Source organism: Argopecten irradians, chromosome 7, assembly GCF_041381155.1.
Source record: "Argopecten irradians isolate NY chromosome 7, Ai_NY, whole genome shotgun sequence".
In the NCBI taxonomy this organism is placed as follows: domain Eukaryota; kingdom Metazoa; phylum Mollusca; class Bivalvia; order Pectinida; family Pectinidae; genus Argopecten; species Argopecten irradians.
The window spans coordinates 15763819-15779685 of record NC_091140.1 but is presented as its reverse complement, the minus strand read 5'-3'; the positions used below and the strand labels follow the sequence as shown (position 1 = coordinate 15779685).

At 36.2% G+C, this 15867-nt stretch overlaps 2 protein-coding genes and 1 pseudogene across 8 annotated transcripts in view; 1 reads left to right on the top strand and 2 right to left on the bottom strand.

Annotated features, from left to right (window-relative positions):
- The window catches only part of LOC138327670 (uncharacterized), a 90375-nt pseudogene extending 77453 nt beyond the window's left edge, over window positions 1-12922 (top strand).
- Window positions 1-15867, bottom strand: part of LOC138327667 (uncharacterized) — a 293971-nt gene that overhangs the window by 16393 nt on the left and 261711 nt on the right. The gene's annotated exons all lie outside the window — the stretch shown is intronic.
- The window catches only part of LOC138327669 (uncharacterized), a 252576-nt gene that overhangs the window by 33355 nt on the left and 203354 nt on the right, over window positions 1-15867 (bottom strand). The window lies entirely within an intron of this gene.

The following is a 15867-nucleotide window of genomic DNA, read 5'->3' as shown; positions in this document are numbered from 1 at the left end:
GTATGACACTAAATACATGTAGTTATGAGATAAGGGAGATAACTCCTATAGCTTTTTTTATCAATACATCCTATGAAGGTCATATCATTGATTTAGGTTATAGAACTTTCTAGAATATAATCATGTATAAACAAATATGTTTGTAAACATGTTGATTTTAAGTAGAGATCTAGAATGATCTATTTCCAGAAAGTTATGTGTGTTTACTTGTTTACTGTTTTTAGTTAGATATTTCTAGAAGTAGAAGGTTCTCCAATATTCTTGAATTAGGGTTAAGCTATATATACTCCAGCTGCCCAAGGCTAATCAGAACTGTAATGAGACCTGTAATAAGACATATCAAGAATTGTACAGCGCCATATAAGATTCTATTGGGAGAGCTATTGTGACTTTATCTGTGGATTATTACAACACTTTGTGTGGATTTTTTCATATTGCCTGGAACTTTACAAACCATCGGTGGACATTCAATTTCCTTGTGGATTTGTGATTATTGTTAATTTGAAACCTGGAAGGATCAAGGATTATACCAGGACATTCGCATACAGATAAGTAACACTTTAAATCATCGTACTAGTCTTGTACCACCACCAATTACTTTAGATATTGTAAACCATCTCTGTATAATATTGTATATATATAATTAAATTGTGTTTTGAATTTAGCTGCTGGTTTCTCCTTTCTGTTATTCGTTAATGTAACAGAATTGGGGGCTCGTCCGGGATCGATATTCAATTTGTGAAATCTAACTTTGAAAAATTAATTAAGAAATTTTCAAAATTTGTGTACAAACTTTGAGTTTACATTTGAAACCAACAGCTAGATAAATATGACTACTATGCAGGTAGAACAGTTTGTTAAAGCGCCATCCCTGGAAGTTCTTTTGCAAGTTAGTAAGAAGGATTTACTGTTATTGGGTAAACATTTAGGCCTTACTATCAAACTAATTTGAGGAAAGCTGAAATTAGGAATGTAATTATAAGATATTTTGTTGACAATGACAAATTTGACTCTAGTGCATTAGATAGTATAGAGGAAACAGTCAGCTCAGAAATTCAAATTAGACAAATGGAACTTGAACATGAAATGAAACTAAGACAAATGGAAATAGAAAAAGAGTTAAGAGAAAAAGAAATTGAAAGAGAATTAAAAGATAAAGAGATTGAGAGAGATCAGATGTTAGAGCTAGAGAAGCAGAAAATTCAAGCTGAAACAGAACTTAGAATGAAAGAATTAGAGCTATCTTCTCAAGACAGTTCAAGTAATCTAACTTTTAGGGGTTTACAAGGAAACAGAGGTTTTGATGTCAGTAGAAACATAAGGTTAGTTCCTCCTTTTCAAGAGAAAGAAGTTGACAAGTATTTTCTGCATTTTGAGAAAATAGCTGACAGTATGAAATGGCCTGAAGATAAGCTTACAATGCTTCTTCAGAGTGTCTTGATTGGTAAAGCTAGAGACATTTATTCTTCTTTATCTGTAGATGAGATTTCAAATTACCAAGTAGTCAAGAAAGCTATTTTGAAAGCTTATGAGTTAGTTCCTGAGGCTTACCGCCAGAAATTTCGAAACTCGAGAAAGAGAGATGAACAAACTCATGTAGAATTTGCCACAGAAAAGGAACAATTATTTAATAGGTGGTGTGATTCTAAAGAAATTGATGAGGATTTCGGTAAATTGAGGCAATTATTGTTGATAGAGGAGTTTAAACGTTGTGTCCACACAAACATAAAAACTCATTTAGATGAGAGAAAAGTTGAAACACTTAGTGAAGCAGCTACAATGGCTGATGATTACGCTCTCACCCACAAAGGCTCATTTGTTAAAAACAGTTCTCAAGACAAAAACAGTACCACAGGTACTAGTAAATTTGGTCAGCCTAGGAACCCAACCTTTAGTGGCCCTTCCAACGACAAACCTAAATTAGGTGATAAAATTAAGTCTGCTTCTAAAACAGATGATAGGGTAGGTGTGGGGTCTCCTTCTGGTCCTGTTTGTAATTACTGCAAGAAAGTAGGGCATACTATGTCTGAATGTTATTCTCTCTCTCCAGCGTAAGGAGCAAAGGCGTAAACAGTCAGTTCCTTCTGTGTTAGCTATGTCAAAGCCTAGTCAGAAACTTAGTGATATTGTGGAAGATTCTAAAGTGTCTGTTGAGATTAAGAGCTCAGAGTCTGATAGTGTCTTGGAGAAGTACTCTCCCTTCATTTCTGAAGGTTTTGTTTCACTTACTAGTGATATTACCAACTTGAAACCTGTGAAGATTTTGCGAGATACTGGGGCTTCTCATTCTTTGATATTAGATGGCGTAGTGCCTTTGTCTGAGGAGACCCATGTGGTAGTAGTGTTTTGCTTCAAGGTGTAGAGTTAGGTTTTGTTAATGTGCCTCTCCATTCTGTTTATTTAAAGTCAGACTTGGTTACTGGGCCTGTCACCATTGGTGTTAGACCGGAACTTCCCATAGAGGGCGTGTCGCTCATTTTAGGCAATGACTTGGCTGGAGAGAAAGTTAGGGTAGATCCCTTAGTGTCCAGTATTCCAGATAAAACAGATGATGCTGAGTCTATTCAACAGGAATTTCCTGGTATTTTCCCTTCTTGTGCTGTAACTCGTTCAATGAGTAAGAAGGTTTCTGATGTTGCAGTAGTTGAGGATCATTATAGTCCAGGGTTAGGTGACACTTTCTTGGCTCATGATATAGAGGATGTCGGGAGCAAGTGTGATCTTTTGAGCAATCCTGTAGACTTTGATAGTGATGGAGTTGTTCCTAACAAGGGTACTTCTTTGTCTGACATGATGAGCAAATCATCTTTGTCTAGAGAGGAGCTTATAGTAGAACAGGAAAAAGATCCTGAAATCTCCTTACTGTGTGATCGGGCTTTGAGTGAGGAAGAGGCGGAGAAAGTCCCGGTTTGTTACTTCCGTAGGTCAGGTGTGTTGATGCGCAAGTGGCGCCCCCCTGATGTGTCTCCCGAGGAAGACTGGAAGGTTGTCAATCAAATAGTTGTCCCACCGAGGTATAGGCAAGATATTCTGAGTTTGTCTCATGATGTACCTATGGCAGGGCATCTAGGTGTGACCAAGACTTATAACAGGATCTTAGATCACTTCTTTTGGCCCAAGTTGAACGGGATGTGGCTGATTTTTGTAGGTCTTGTCATACTTGTCAGGTGGTAGGGAAACCTAATCAGAAAAATCCCTGTTGCACCTTTGCATCCCATTCCAGCATTTGAGGAACCATTTAGTAGAGTCATTATAGACTGTGTAGGTCCTCTACCCAAAACTAAGTCTGGGAATGAGTATCTTTTAACTATTATGTGTGCTTCCACACGCTTTCCTGAAGCCATTCCACTCAGGAATATTAAAGCCCCTAACATAGTCAAGGCTTTGGTTAAATTCTTTACATTGGTTGGTCTTCCAAAAGCTGTCCAATCGGACCAAGGTTCGAATTTCATGTCTGGTATTTTTCAACAAGTCATGTACCAGCTCCAGATCAAGCAGTATAAGTCTAGTGCTTATCATCCAGAGTCTCAGGGTGCTTTAGAACGTTTTCATCAGACATTGAAGAATATGATGAGATCTTATTGTTTTGAAAACAAAAGAGATTGGGGACGAAGGTATACACATGTTGTTGTTTGGCGTTAGAGAATCTGTACAAGAATCTCTTGGCTTTAGTCCCTTTGAACTTGTGTTTGGACATACTGTACGTGGTCCTTTGAAAATTTTGAAAGACAAAATTTTGGACGAAGATTCTAAAGTGAATCTCTTAGATTATGTGTGTAACTTTAAGCAAAGGTTGACAAGGGCATGTGAATTGGCAAAAGAAAATTTGGCCCTTACTCAAACCAAAATGAAAACATGGTATGATAAAGATGCCCGTGCAAGAAGTTTTGATCCAGGTGACAAAATTTTGGCTCTATTACCAATACCGGGTCAGCCTTTGCAAGCTAGATATTTTGGACCTTATATTGTTGAGAAAAAGGTTGATGATGTTAACTACATTGTACAAACTCCAGGGAGGCGCAAGAAAACTCAATTATGTCATGTTAATATGCTTAAGAAATATGTAGATAGAGAAGAGAGCAAGACCTCTCAACCTATTGCTACTTTGGCCTCTGTACCATCACAAAGTGAAAGTACAGCTGATATTTGTAAATTAGACTTAGATGGTGGTGTACAAGATGTAGGTTTAGACTGTGGTGTTAAGTTACGGAATTCAGATGTGCTCGCGAACTTGGACAAGAAACTATGTCATCTATCGGAAAAAGAACGCAATGAACTTAAAGATTTGATACTTGAGTATAAACATTTGTTTCCGGATACACCAGGCAAAACAGATGCTATCTATCACGACGTGGATGTAGGCGATGCGCCACCTGTCAAGCAACATCCTTACCGTGTCAATCCTTTGAAAGAAGAACACTTAAAGAAAGAAATTCAATACATGTTGGACAATGATATTATTGAACCAAGCAAAAGTGAATGGAGCTCTCCATGTGTTCTGGTGCCAAAGCCAGACAAGACATACCGGTTCTGTACTGACTTCAGAAAAGTAAACTCTGTCAGTAAACTCAGGACTCGTATCCAATTCCAAGGATTGACTCATGTATTGACAAAGTTGGCAAAGCCAAGTACGTAAGCAAGTTTGACCTGTTGAAAGGATATTGGCAGGTGCCATTAACAGAAAGAGCTAAAGAAGTGTCGGCATTTGTAACCTCACAAGGTTTGTACCAGTACAAAGTTATGCCGTTTGGTATGAAGAATGCCCCGGCAACATTTCAACGTCTTCTTAACAGCGTGATATCAGACCTGGAAGGCTGTGATGGATACATTGATGACGTCATCAACTACCACGACACGTGGGAAGACCATCTACGCGGGATTCGTGATTTCTTCGAAAGACTCACTACCATGAAATTGACTGTAAACTTATTGAAATGTGAATTTTGTCATGCAACTGTTGAATTTTTAGGCCATGTTGTAGGACAGGGGCAGGTTAAACCTGTTCAGGCCAAAGTAGAATCAGTTATAGATTTTCCAGCTCCTGGAGGCAAGAGAGAGCTGATGAGGTTTCTTGGTATGGCTGGATACTACAGAAAATTTTGTCAAAATTTCTCTGTTATAGCAGCTCCACTTACTGCTTTGTTAAAGAAAAATGTCAAATTTGTCTGGTCAGACGAATGTAAGTCTGCCTTTGAGAAATTGAAAGCCATACTATCAAACTCACCAGTTCTGACTGCTCCAGATTTTAATAAACAGTTTAAACTGTTTGTTGACGCCAGCGATGTAGGTGTTGGTGCTGTTTTGATGCAAGAAGGTACTGAACAAATTGACCATCCAATTTGTTATTTCTCGAAAAAGTTTGACAAACACCAGAGAAATTATTCCACCATTGAGAAAGAATGTTTAGCATTGATTTTGGCCTTAAACCAATTTGATGTGTATCTATGCACTACAGTTGTGCCTGTGTTGGTCTTCACCGACCACAACCCTTTGACATTCATTGGGAAAATGAAAAACAAAAATCAAAGAATTCTCAGGTGGAGTTTGACTTTGCAAGAGTACACTCTTGACATCAAACATATCAAAGGGAAAGACAATATTCTAGCTGATGCTTTATCAAGGATTTAAATATTACTTGATATGTCAAGAAAGTTTTCTTTTCAAGAAAACTTTCTTTTCTTTAAGGAGGGGTGTGTTATGTATGACACTAAATACATGTAGTTATGAGATAAGGGAGATAACTCCTATAGCTTTTTTTATCAATACATCCTATGAAGGTCATATCATTGATTTAGGTTATAGAACTTTCTAGAATATAATCATGTATAAACAAATATGTTTGTAAACATGTTGATTTTAAGTAGAGATCTAGAATGATCTATTTCCAGAAAGTTATGTGTGTTTACTTGTTTACTGTTTTTAGTTAGATATTTCTAGAAGTAGAAGGTTCTCCAATATTCTTGAATTAGGGTTAAGCTATATATACTCCAGCTGCCCAAGGCTAATCAGAACTGTAATGAGACCTGTAATAAGACATATCAAGAATTGTACAGCGCCATATAAGATTCTATTGGGAGAGCTATTGTGACTTTATCTGTGGATTATTACAACACTTTGTGTGGATTTTTTCATATTGCCTGGAACTTTACAAACCATCGGTGGACATTCAATTTCCTTGTGGATTTGTGATTATTGTTAATTTGAAACCTGGAAGGATCAAGGATTATACCAGGACATTCGCATACAGATAAGTAACACTTTAAATCATCGTACTAGTCTTGTACCACCACCAATTACTTTAGATATTGTAAACCATCTCTGTATAATATTGTATATATAATTAAATTGTGTTTTGAATTTAGCTGCTGGTTTCTCCTTTCTGTTATTCGTTCATGTAACAATATGGAGATCTCCATTAAAAGGTTTTACTGTAAACTTTACAAGTCTGAACCGTGTAAACGAAGACTTGTAACTAAGCAGATAACGTCAGCTTCTGTTAGGAATTTTAACTTTAGAATTAATTACATTTGCTCCGTTACCAGATAGTTCTATATTATAAGACTCTTTCATATTTGGATACGAAGGGTAGGGCTATTTTACCCGAGAGTTATAAAATGTAGTAATACTCGAGGCTTGATATAACATATGAAAGTGCATTTTCTTTCATATATCGACGTTTTATTAGTTTTAAAATTATGTTGATCCGGCATTTTGAGACTTTAGTTCGAAGAAAGCTTCAGCCGAAAATCAATTATCCATACATGATATTTTATAATATTTTCAATCAAATAATGTGTTTTGCATTCCTTAGATTAAAACCAGCATAGTTTTTTAATACACGTTATATAAATTCTTAGCAGTAATAAATAAATGTCGAATAGTGAATGCATTTTATGATAAGTATTATTATGGCTTTCTTTTATATCTGAATTTCTAAAAGCTCGACTTCTTTTTTATTGCGCATATACTGATACCTAGATGTAGTAATGTATTGCATGGCTACCCATGCAATATAGACATAGACGCCAGAGGTGTATAGCATCAGATAGACCAGTATCACACCCTCAGGTATGAGAGAAATAGATCATTGATAAAGACTAAGCATATCTTTGTACATAGTTGTATTTGAAAGCTCGTCCCTATGATGCTGGGGTTCTGTCTCCTGGCCGAGACACATCATAGTCTAGACTTTAAAAGTGAGAGGTTATGTTCCTACTTTACGCTCACAATAAAGGGAGGTAATAATTTAATCAAACAAAAACAAGCAAACAAGTATTTAGTGCCACAGACGCTATTTAACTATTACCCAGACCCATGTGAGTATACTTGTGGTCGAATTTGGGTTCTACGGTCTTAATACATGATATCTTTAGGATGTATTCTTCTGAGGTTTCAGTCCCGTATAAGTCTCGTTTCGATATAGATCAAAGACGTTATAAGATTTTCAAATAAAATTTATCAATATCTGGAGCAAGTTGCCAGTTGCAAAGTTTGTCAAAAAATTACATTTCTATTTTCAGTAGATTTTTTATACGCGGGTTTTAAGAAATGACCCATTTGGCGGCCATTTTGCAATTGTGTCTTTTTTCGCTTTGAGTAGAGCCACAGTTTTACCATTTTTTTACCGAAATTGGTTTTACTTAAATCATCACTGCGCTAGTATTTTTAGCTGTATCAAGCTAATTTTTGCTGTTAATCTTTGCTGGGTTCGTGGTTATTAAAATATTGAGCATTTGTGTGTAAAATGATACACTTTTGTCACTTTATTTTTACATTTAATGGTAATTTGATCACTTTTATGTTTTACTCTAAAATACTGAAAAATAACAAATATTCTAATGGCACAAAAAAGTAAGCACACGGACCTCCCATTTTTCTGCCTGATTAAGAAAGAACAGCCCTTTCCCCGTTGATATGCAAAGTATTAACAAAAGTTTAATACCGGAACTTTTTCTATAAAGGCTTAAATTTGGCAAAAATGGCTGGAAACGGTGCATTTTGTAGCTCAAATTAATTGGTAGGGGTAGCATATCTTGTTATTCTGAGAAAAAATATTAGTCTTATAATCAAAACTGGTATATTTTTAAAGAAGACTACTAGAAAATAAATTCTGCAAACATTTATACATATCAAACAGCTCACAGACATATGCATTTTCTTCCATTTTCTTTTATGGTATGAACTCCTATATCCAAAAATCTATATGAGAAAAAAGTTTAATACAAGAAATTTTGACTTCTCACAGGAGTACATCCTTAAATTTTGAAAAATGGTCTTAGGGCACTCTGGTGGGTCCATGATTATATAATCTGTAACTAATTCTCAGATGCCTGTGGGTGTCAGAGGCTCTTCCAAGGGTTTACCTAATTTGGAGTCAGAGGCACTGCCGAGGATATACCTAATTAAGTGACCCCAAAGGAGCAATTCATGGCTATCCCTCATGCTTTCAAATGAAAAATGCTTATAGCCTTTTCTATTGCCAAGCTATACCGGACAGTGGTTATATAGTCGTACCACTTATGCGCACTCTTTTCAGTAAAGTATTATTAAGACGGCGCCATTCATGGGCAGTGTAGCCTTTAAAGATGGAAAAGCATTTTGTTGATCTTATTAATTCTCATTCTATCGCAGGTTTTGTTTTTAATTTATTTTGGTTTTCTGTAATTGATAAACTTTTGTTGTATTTATTAACTGCCACTAACAGTCACTAGACTAAACCTATCTTTGTTTCCTCTTTTTCAGCAGAAAGTCTTAACAGCCAACATGACTGGAAGCTGCCATGCCAGAAAGCGGTTCTGTGGAATGAGAACTTTGTTCAGAGTGCTTTTGACTAGTGCTGTTCTCTATGGGATCATCTATATGGGGTATATGATAGGAACCTCAAACGAAACCAATTATACTCGTTCAAATTCTATAGATCGAGCTTCGTCATCATCCTTAGCTCCTCGTCCTCAAATCGTGATGGGGATGATGACACCACATACCAATCTCCAATTCCGCGAAGGACAGCGTGCTACGTGGATTTCAGCAATACGAATTTTGGAGTCTGAGCTTCCTTTTGTTTTTCTAAATGCAACAAGTCAAGGAAGAGGTGTGAAATTTGGAGAGAAGATGTATCTGTGGTTCCAATACATACACGAACATTACCCAGATGCATTACTTGGTGGAAAAGTTGATGAAAGACTGAATGAACTGAAATCGTCGACATTGTATTACGGTTGGTCACATGGTTCAGGTATAAAGGTGAATATTGACACGCGGATGGATAAGATGTTTGTGATTCTAGGAAGAGATCTGATAGGACGGATCGCTGAACGTAAGTATTGTGGAGAACCGAAGTGTAGTAAGACTGAGGACTTAATAGATACCAACTTTGGAGGGACTTCTATAGGTTCCTGGCTGTCCGCATATGACGATATTGATTATCAATGTGACAACGCTAAAATCCTTCATATGGGTCGTGGAGCAGAAGCAAAAATTCTAACATACATATAACCTGACTTCTGTTTAAAATACGTCCTCAACCATAAGTCATCTGTGGAGATAATGAAACGTCTCCATGAATATAATAAACCAACACCTGTCCGTTTTTCACCTGGCAACTCTGTGGTAAGGTCTTCTCTCGACAAAATCATCGGATCTTCGGAAACACCTTCACGACCCTCGCTCCACAAATTTGTTGGTGCCGTGACCGGGTCAATGTTTTCGGGAGATGTCGTAAGGACACGCTTGCCAGAGCCTCTAACAAACCCTCACACATCTGTAGCGGTCATGGACAAGATGCCTGCATGTGATAACTGGGGAGTAGTCACAACGATTTTCTCTGCTTCAAAAGCTGTGAAAAATATAGCATTGCTTTCGCAATAGTGCGTGGTAATTGTAGCGGACAAGAAAACACCAGATGAGGGTACGTACATATCTGAAATGAAGCTAAACCAGACTAATATACAACGAATCAAATATCTCTCAGTTACTGAACAGGGTGCCTTGTATCTTTTATTGACGGACGTGATACCGCTAAATCACTTCGGAAGGAAGAACATAGGATACATGTACGCCATCCACCACAAGGCTAAATACGTGTGGGATTTCGATGATGACAATAATGGAACAGTAGATTTAAATGATTTCAAATCTCCTTTCAGTTATGTCACAGATTGTGCAAGTACAACTCATCTACTTGTGAACCCTTATCCATACTTTGGAGTTGAGGAAACCTACACATGGCCAAGAGGTTTTCCATTACAAGATATAAAGAACAAAACTACATTACCTAAATTATGTAATTCATCAGATGCCATTCAGCTTGGCATTGTGCAGTCACTAGCAAATCAACAACCGGATATTGATGCTGTTTACCGGATGTCACGTGACGCTCCGTTTAATTTTCGCGCCACACGGAAGTCTCATAAACCATTTGTTGTGCCTGGGAAAAAAATTGCTCCACTTAATGCTCAAGCAACACTTTGGTTAACCCCTGCCTTTCCGTACATAGCGCTACCTATCAGTGTGAATGGGCGCGTCAGTGACATCTGGAGAAGTTACATTGCACAATATTTCCTACACAAAGAAAACATCCGCGTAGCATTTTCGCCACCGTATGTAACACAAGAAAGGAATGCTCATGACAGTTTGAGAGATTTTAATGCAGAATTGGATATCTATCAGAAAGTTAAGCAATTAGTGCATTTTATTTCATCTGAACAATCTCCTTATTTAAGTATTGTAGATTTGTATAAAAGTTTATATATGAGGAACTATCTAGAGGAACTAGATATTCAATTCATTGAGGCTTGGAAGAAGACATTGAAAAGCATAGAAATGTAAAATAAAGGATTTGTATTCACTCCTTGCAAATAATGGATGTTTGTAAGGTCATTCATGAGTGGATGTTTGTAAGGTCGGTTATAAGTGGATGCTTGTAAGGTCATTCATGAGTGGATGTTTGTAAGGTCGTTTGTAAGTGGATGTTTGTAAGGTCGTTTGTGAGTGGATGTTTGTAAGGTCGGTTATAAGTGGATGCTTGTAAGGTCATTCATGAGTGGATGTTTGTAAGGTCGTTTGTAAGTGGATGTTTGTAAGGTCGTTTATGAGTGGATGTTTGTATGGTCGTTTGTACGTGGATGTTTGTAAGGTAGTTTGTAAGTGAGTGTTTGTAAGGTCAATAGATTATCATTATCTATATTTATTGTAACTCTATTAGTTTTGTTCACCACGACAGATTCAGGCTGTATATGTGTATAACATGTTAGACATCAACTGAAGGGAATTAAGAACCAATCTCACAAAACAGACAAACATTTGATAGGCGGAATTACAAACATTTGCATATATAGACATGTATTATGTCATTTAAATAGATAATGATATATTTTCATAAAAGAGATGAAAAAGATAAGTATATTTATATAAATAGAGATGCAAAATGAAAATTTTAAGTCATGGTAAGATGGTCTAACGACAGATAATTAATGTATAATACGAACTTCAAATGAAAGTGAATTTCAATACAAAATCGACAGTAGTAAAAAAATAATCATAAATGATCTGAAAATCTGTAAACTGAAACGAAAAGCATTTTGTCCAGTGTTATTGATAGTAAGTCATCGTCTATTCTGTTGTCATATGTAAACGGAACAGAGACATTATTCCGTCTTTGCATATTACATAGTTACCTCCCTTGCGATTAGTATCCATTGTGACGTCATTATTTTGATAGTGAATTTCACGTCGGTTTCAATGAAGACTATGACGTTACGCTCGCAAACACATGACGTCACAATTAATACCTTCCTACAAGGGCAGATAACTCTGTAATTTGCAAGGACGGAATAAGGTGTGTAGCATCCTTGGGGATGGAGTTTAAATAGTGTTCATTTTTTACCCTAGCCAAGGATTTTTGACGTGAGTTTCGCGATAAGGCCTTTAACATATTTAAATGAAACTATGCTCGATTTTGAGCGCGTTGTATGTCCAGCCTTCACTCAGTATGACAGGAATTGATTTTTCCAAAAAGAATTCCTCAAACATCTGAAGTCCCATATAATTTATTAATGCATAAGTGATTGAATGATGAGCGTTGCGATGCAATGAGACCATAAACTCATTGTCTCTTCATTTTATTGTTAAGCACACATTGAATTGTCACAAAAGCACTTATCGACAGGACCTATATCAAAGTACTGTAGTGACTTTCTAGTTGTTATGGTTTGAACAGAGATAAAAGACTCAATTGCCTTTTCAAAACACAGCCAGATTTTATCAAACAAGAGTAAACGTATCCAGCATGATATCACAAAGGAATAACAGATCAATGCATTGATGTACAATATGTTTTTACATAAATGTCCCAGCATTAAAATTTGCTTTTTCAACCGCCAACAGAGCGTAAACGATGCTCATCATTTGAACAATAATTCGTATTTACTCGAATTTATGTCTAATTAGCACAAACATCATATACAATAACTCGCTTTGCTTAGGCTGGTCAAATAATCAGCACTTCAATCCATGTAAGGGATGATGTTATGGAATTTGTCGGGACGCAATTATATTTGATATTTTTATCTTTAAATAAAATTAGAAACTAACTATTTATAGTGGAAATGGTGTAAAGTACGTTACTATTGTAACGGACAAAATACTGCTTCGTCTGCTCATCAATCAATAGTTCATATTGTTTTCATCTCATTATAAAATTGCTTTTTAAATTAGTAATTGTTATGGTTTGAATATACAAATGTAGATAAAAGATGCAATTGCTTTTAATCAAAGTACAACTCCATATTTCACCATATTCGATCCATAATTAAATGGTAAAAGCATCCAGCATAATATCCAAGTCTCTTTCTTAGGATTGATCTTTGAAATTGCGTGATATTTTCATGGTAACAAGAGTCTCAAAGAAATTTGACGGAATGAGTTATGGTCGATCTAGATTGAATTTTAGAAAATTGAAATACATTTTCATACTATGGAGGTAAAGACCAAACTCGAAGTGTTTTTTTAATATAAACCATTTAGGGATTTATCTAAAGTACTCTATTTCGTGGTATAAGCCCCGGAAGGTAATAACAGTATCTAAAGAACCATGATTATTGGCACTGTATAACGCTTTAAATTCGTGGTTGACTATACAGGGAACATATTCGTGGGGTAAGTATATCGTGGTTTACTATAAGGAACATATTTGTGGGGTCAGTTTTTCGTGGTTGACTATATAAGGAACATATTCATCGGTTTACTATATGGAACATATTCTTGTGGTCAGTATATCGTGGTTAATTATTGGAAACATATTCGTGGGGTCAGTACGTCGTGGTTTACTATAGGGAACTGCAAATGTATTTTGTGGTTGAGTACATTGGGAACCCATTCGTCGTTTACTATAAGGAAAATATTAGCGGGGTCAGTATATCGTGATTCACTTTTAGGAAACATATTTGTGGGATTAGTATTTCGTGGTTGGCTATATAAGGAACATATTCTCTGAGTCAGTATTTCGTGGTTGACTATATAGGGAACGTGTTCATGGGGTCAGTATTTCGTGGTTGGGTATATAGGGAACGTGTTCATGGGGTCAGTATTTCGTGGTTGACTATATAGGGAACGTGTTCAAGGGGTCAGTATTTCGTGGTTGGGTATATAGGGAACGTGTTCATGGGGTCAGTATTTCGTGGTTGACTATATAGGGAACGTGTTCATGGGGTCAGTATTTCGTGGTTGACTATATAGGGAACGTGTTCATGGGGTTTGTATTTCATGATTTACTATAGGGAACATATTCGCGGGGTCAGTTTTTCGTAGTTTACTCTATAGGGTACATATTGACGGTATCAGTATGTCGTTGTTTACAATAGGGAACATATTTGTGGGGTCAGTATTTCGTGGTTTATTATGGGGAACATATTCGCTGAGTCAGTATTTCGTGGTTGACTTTATAGGGAACATATTCGCGGGGTCGGTATTTCGTGGTTCAATCTATAGGGAACATATTCGCGGAGGTCAAAGTTCGCGGTTCACCTATCTTTAATAAAATTCTTTGAACTTTTGTTCCGAGATAAGTCTCTGACATTCTGAATATTTCGCTGGTGTTTAGAATTTGCGGATTTCAATGAAAACGAGAATATAGCAAAAAGAAACGGCCCGTGAATTTACCCACTTTACATTTGATGTTGTTGTTAGTTCAGTAATAATGGATACAGAAATGGACGACTTGAGATATTTTAGAATTGTTATGTATGCCTGGATAGTACGATTTTCATTCTAAAACATATAACAATACAAGAGAGAAAATGGATAATCTACGGGATTCCTGGTATAAAAAATAATTTGCCTTTATAGAGAGGAGAAGGTCAAGCGTAAAAAAATCATTTCAAAAACGTTATGATAAAAACTGACATTAGACTTCAAGTGATAAACGAATACCATATCAGAAAAGTGTGTGATCCTTAATGACATTCTTCACATAGTATATATCCTATATAAATCTGTATATAGTCGATGGAATTTTTGTTATTCAAAAACAAAACATGATAAATATATCTGTGGATAAAATCAAAGGCGAGACCTTGACTGTATAAAATATCCAGCTGGAAAAACGATGTCTGGTACTAATATAGATATCTACACTATCTTTAAATAGCGACCAAATAAAACTATATAATAGCGCTAAACGCTAAACGATTCGTGGTATGAAACTTGATTTATTATTCTTCTAAAGCAATTTCTTGTTTTTTAAAATTGTGAACAATGGCTGCACAAATCCTTTTATTATTGTCACAGGTATTTCTTCATTGCGGATTGGAAAAAAACATGCGTGCGATTAAAACAATTGAAAAAAATGTGAATAGGATATGTGTTTGGCAAGCAAGTATGACAAGTGACTGCACCAAACTATACCAATATAAAATAAGTGTTATAATAGTACTCAAGGATATCATATACATTAACAAAATAACAAAATATATTCTAAAGCACAGGACTCAAGACCTCGACATCAATTTTTCATCGACACCTTTTCTGAGATAATTTCAAGTTAATGTATGCCATAGAAAAAGACGATCCCTGATAACATGTCCTCTAAACCATGCTGGTAAACTTGGTATTTCCTGATAACACAACATGTCCTCTAAACCATGCTGGCAAACTTGGTATTTCCTGATAACACAACATGTTCTCTAAACCATGCTTGTATACTTGGTATTTCCTGATAACACAACATGTCCTCTAAACCATGCTGATAAACTTGGTATTTCCTGATAACACAACATGTCCTCTAAACCATGCTGGTAAACTTGGTATTTCCTGATAACACAACATGTCCTCTAAACCATGCTGGCAAACTTGGTATTTCCTGATAACACAACATGTTCTCTAAACCATGCTTGTATACTTGGTATTTCCTGATAACACAACATGTCCTCTAAACCATGCTGATAAACTTGGTATTTCCATTACTGTTACGTACTCATCTTGATATTATTTTTACATTGGGAAAATCTCAATAGTCACAAAATGAAGTTTTACAACATTTTGTCGTCCCGATGGTATAAAATAATATAATATTTCATCCCCTTCCGGGTGAGACAGAAGAATCTCAGCGCGAGGTTTAAAATCGCAAGTTGTAAAACACGAGGCATTGACGAGAAAAATCTTACACCGGGGAAATTGCGGATATCCCTGTCCGGAGGTAAGGGAATAGCCCTTACCTGCATATCCACACACGTGTATGTGTTTTTTCGCATATCTCGATGTTTTACCGCAATTTTACAACTCTTTTATTGAGCCATTTTACGAAAAAAAAACTGCTAGTGCAAGTCAATATTGACGACGCTATAAAGTCACGTGGCTGCATTGAATGAGTAG